The sequence below is a fragment of the Rhinopithecus bieti genome, unplaced genomic scaffold (genome assembly GCF_001698545.2).
Source record: "Rhinopithecus bieti isolate Rb0 unplaced genomic scaffold, ASM169854v2 scaffold_40368, whole genome shotgun sequence".
Classification (NCBI taxonomy): domain Eukaryota; kingdom Metazoa; phylum Chordata; class Mammalia; order Primates; family Cercopithecidae; genus Rhinopithecus; species Rhinopithecus bieti.
Genome location: NW_016817546.1, coordinates 460,138 through 464,516, shown reverse-complemented (window position 1 = coordinate 464,516; position 4,379 = coordinate 460,138).

Sequence of the window (4,379 nt, the reverse complement as noted above, 5' to 3'; positions counted from 1 at the left end):
CTATAGCTTTTCCTATGTGCAAGGCCTAAGCCTCAGCTGTGTGCTGAGCTGACCCTTGGATACAGCCTGACTCTGTGCCAGGAGCCTGGCCGGCTCTGGGGAAAAGGCCTGGTAGAGTGGTCCCTGGAACTTATGATCTCTGCAGAGACTGTGGCATCCCAAAGACCTGCTTAGAAGGCTATGGGAGCAGAAGGAGGTGACCCTGTGGAGCGTGGGCTGCATACGGCAGAAGCAGGAGGCCAGGCAAGAGGGAACAGTGTGGAACATGGAGCCTGGATTCTGAACGCATGCTGCGTTTGCTGGGGTGAGGAAGGCGAAGAGAACTCTGGAAAAGAGGTCAGGGGAGAGGTGACAAAAGGTCACTGAGGGGAGACAGATGGAAAGGGAAAGGCACATGGCGGTTAATGAGGGGAGGGTCACAGGAGAGGGCTGGGAGGGGATGCTTCCATTTTCTCCCAGATAAGCACATAGCATCAAGTTTAGAGACACAAAGACAAAGACAGGAGAGAATAGTTAACAAACCTCAGGATGGTCGCCTCGAAGACGTAGGACCAGGCACTGCCATTCTAGCATTACTTAAGTTTGTGTATATTGTACCTTAATATTGTACCTTAATAACCGAATTCAAGATGCCACTTCTAGGGGCTATTCAATGCAGTTTTTTTTGTTGTTGTTGTTGTTTTGTTTTTTGAGCTGGAGTCTTGCTCTGTCACCCAGGCTGGACTGCAGTGACATGATCTCAGCACACTGCAATCTCTGCCTCCCAGGTTCAAGCCATTCTCCTCAATGCAGTTTTAACTGCACAAAATCCAGAAAGTGGAAGGAAGTTTAGGAGCTTTTGGCAGCAAAATTCCCCAGGTGGAGCAGTTTAAAGAAAAATATGACCGCAAGGTGGGGCTGCATGGCCAGTGCAGACCTGCAAGTCACAAAGCAAGGCAGCCACCTCTGATAGATGTGTTTGGAAGGCTGCTCCCTTCCAAGAAGAGCCCCTGGTGTCCCAGCAGTCCCTGACCACCAGGAAGCCTGCAGCTGCAGCTGCAGTGGGTCATCATGTGCGTGATACAACTATGCATGAAGGGTGACGGGGTTGGCAGCTCAGCCCTGGAGCATCTCTCTTATTCAAGTTCAGCCCCAAGTCATGGGTGCTTGGAACTTGGACCTGTTGACCCTCATCGGCTCTATGTAGGCAGCAGGCAAGGTGAACCCACTGGGTGGCTACACTAGGACCCTGCTATAGGAGTGCCTTTCATTCCCCTGGTAAGCACCAACTTTGTGGACAGAGCCCAGGAATCTGTATTCTAAACCCTCTCCCTATCTGTCCACCCCATGGTGTTTATTAGGCAAACTCAGGGGAAGCTGTCTATGCCAACAGGGCAGTTGCCTCTTTAGCTACATTTGCCAAGAGAGAAGGGCAGAGCTGTCTTCTCCAGATCTCAGCCTCATGGTAGGCTCTGGAACCGCAGCAACACAGGCCAATGTGAGCCACCTGTGCAGCAACCGCCCCCTCCCCGCCCTGCACAACACAGCAGCAGGCAATCAGTTTACTGAACATATAGGAGAAAAATCATTTATTTATTTAATTTAAAACAGCAAGACTTCAGCTTCCACCCCATCAGGGCTTGTATTACAATTCTGCAGATGCAAAAACTCACACTTTTGATGCCACGACTAGAAGTTTGTAAAAACAATTTTTCTTGTTGTGGACATGTGAAGAGATCTGTTTGTATCTTCAGCCTGGGTCAAATAATAATCTTTATTTAAAAACAAAACAAATAAACCAAAAAAACCTCAAAAGCACAAAGAGGCAGAAAGCAGCTGGTAAACCTGGTTAAAAGACCAAAGTTCACAAAGTGCATGGGAGAGGGACGCTGAGCTGAGGACACTGTTCCGGCTGCAGAACGTGTTATGGCTGAGGTTACACTTGGGTGACTGGGGATGCAGGCAGAGAAACATTAACCGCACTAACAGAGGAGAAAGAAGCCCACTGGGGCTGTGCAAAGTGTCCAAGGAGCACAGCCCCTTTTGCCCTGATCAGATGTAACAGCCCTTCTCTCGAGCCCAGGAGTTCGAGATCTGTCTGAGCAACATGGCAAAACCTTGCCTCTACAAAAAATCAAAATTTAGCCAGCCCTGTGGTCCCAGCTACTCGGGGAGCTGAGGTGGAAGGATCGCTTGAGCCTGGGAGGTGGAGGCTACAGTGAGCCATGACTGCATCACTGCATTCCAGCCTGGGTGTGGTGCTCCAGACAGCAAAACCCTGCCTCACAAAAATAAATACATTATTAAAAAGAAGTAACAGCCCCTCCTGGACTTGTTTTATTTTTTGAGATGGAGTCTCGCTCTGTCACCCAGGCTGGAGTGCAGTGGTGCGATCTCGGCTCACTGCAACCTCTGCCTCTTGGGTTCGAGCAATTCTCCTGCCTCAGCCTCCCAAGTAGCTGGCACTACATGCACACGCAACCACATCTGGCTTTTTTTTTTTTTTTTTTTTTTTTAATTTTATTTTTAGTAGAAACAGGGTTTCACCATGTTGGCCAGGCTGGTCTCGAACTCCTGACCTCAGGTGATCCCCCACCTTGGTCTCCCAAAGTGCTGGGATTACAGGCGTGAGCCACTGTGCCTGGCCTCCTCCTGGACTTTTAGGATGTGACTTCCTTCCCATCCAGTCTTTCTGTCTGAGCACTACCCACCCAGCTAGACTGACTTGGTAACTGGATCTAAGAAGGAGGCAATATTGCTGTTTTAAAGGTCGGTGGGCCAGAGGCCTGGGCTAAGGCATTCAGACAAGCCCCTGCCCTGTCCACCTGGTCACCACCATTCAGTGATCATTCATCTGTGGCAACAGGTGGGCAGCGGGGGAAGCTGAATTAGATACCCGATGTGTAACTTTTTGGAGGTTTTTACAGAAGCAGATAGAGTGGCCAGTGGCATCAAAGAAATGGAATGAGAACTTGAGCCCAGGCACCCAGAGCAGGTGTTTTCTGAGCCCTCAGCTCCCTCTACAGGGCTTTCCCGACCACGGCCAGCCCGTTTGGGGAGTCACGTCTCAGCCCTGGCTTGGGTACAGCAGGGAGGGCTCTGGAGGCCCCTGCTGAGCAGGGTTGACTCTAACACTCTTCCTCTGTGTCTTAGTATTGTCTTTTATCTGTAAATCATGTTCTCTTTTGCCGCAAGCAAATTCCTGAATTTTTGCTCCCTTCTAGAAGCTCAAGTGAGGGTCTTTACCAGAGACATACCCAGAGATCTGCTGGAATGTCTTTAGGGAGTCCAGAAATCACTTACAGAGGCTACCTCTGCCGCTTGGCTGTCCCTGGAGCAGCCCAGAGCTCTCTTTCACTCCTAAGGGGATGTCTGTCTCGCTAATTTCCATCAAGAAATCTGTTTTCTCGGACAGGCACAGTGGCTCATGACTGCAATCCCAGCACTTTGGGAGGCTGAGGTGGATCACCCGAAGTCAGGAGTTCGAGACCAGCCTGACCAACATGGTGAAAACCCGTCTCTACTAAAAACACAAAAAATTAGCCAAGCATGGTGACAGGTGCCTGTAATCCCAGCAGCTTGGAATTGAGAGGCAGGAGAATTGCTTGAATCCTGGAGGCGGTGGTTGCAGTGAGTCAAAATCACACCACTGCACTCCAGCCTGGGCAACACAGTGAAACTCCATCTCAAAAAAAAAAAAAGAAACAGAAATCCATTTTCACAGGAAACCAAAAATCAGCATTTTGGACTCAGTCCGCTAAATGATTATTCCTTTCCTGATACAGATTTTGGTTTTGAGAGTCAAACAGGGATAGGCAGCACAACGTGACTTTGGTTTTGATCCAGAACCATTTTACTAAGCTCAGAAAAGCATGCTTTGTCAAGTTCCGATGGATTCCAAGGGAAATCACCTATCCCAGGTAAAGCTGTACTTTCTCTCGCCAAGCGCCTGGAGGTAGCATCTCCACTTCCCATTCTTTGCCAATGGCTCCTGTGACTGAACAGAGAAGCTTTTTCTGAAATAAGATGAAAGTGTTTGTGGAAGAGCCACAGAATAAAAATAGAGATACAAGTGCTTACTTTCAATTCTTTTCTTTTAAATGTAAATAATTGCTCCATGATCCATGCCGCCACTTACCCCAACTGAATACCAAAACAGCCGAATCCTTCTGAATCCTTTTTTTTTTTTTAATTTTTTTTTTTTTAGAGACAGTGTCCTGCTGTTTCCCAGGCAGGAAACAGCTGAGTGGCAGTGGTGCCATCCCAGCTCACTGAAGCCTCAAACTCCTGGGCTCAAGGGATCCTCCCACCTCAGCCTCCTGAGTAGTGGGGACTACAGGCGCGCACCACCACACACGCTCTAGGCGAAAGAATGAGGCTCCTTCTCAAAAAACAAAACA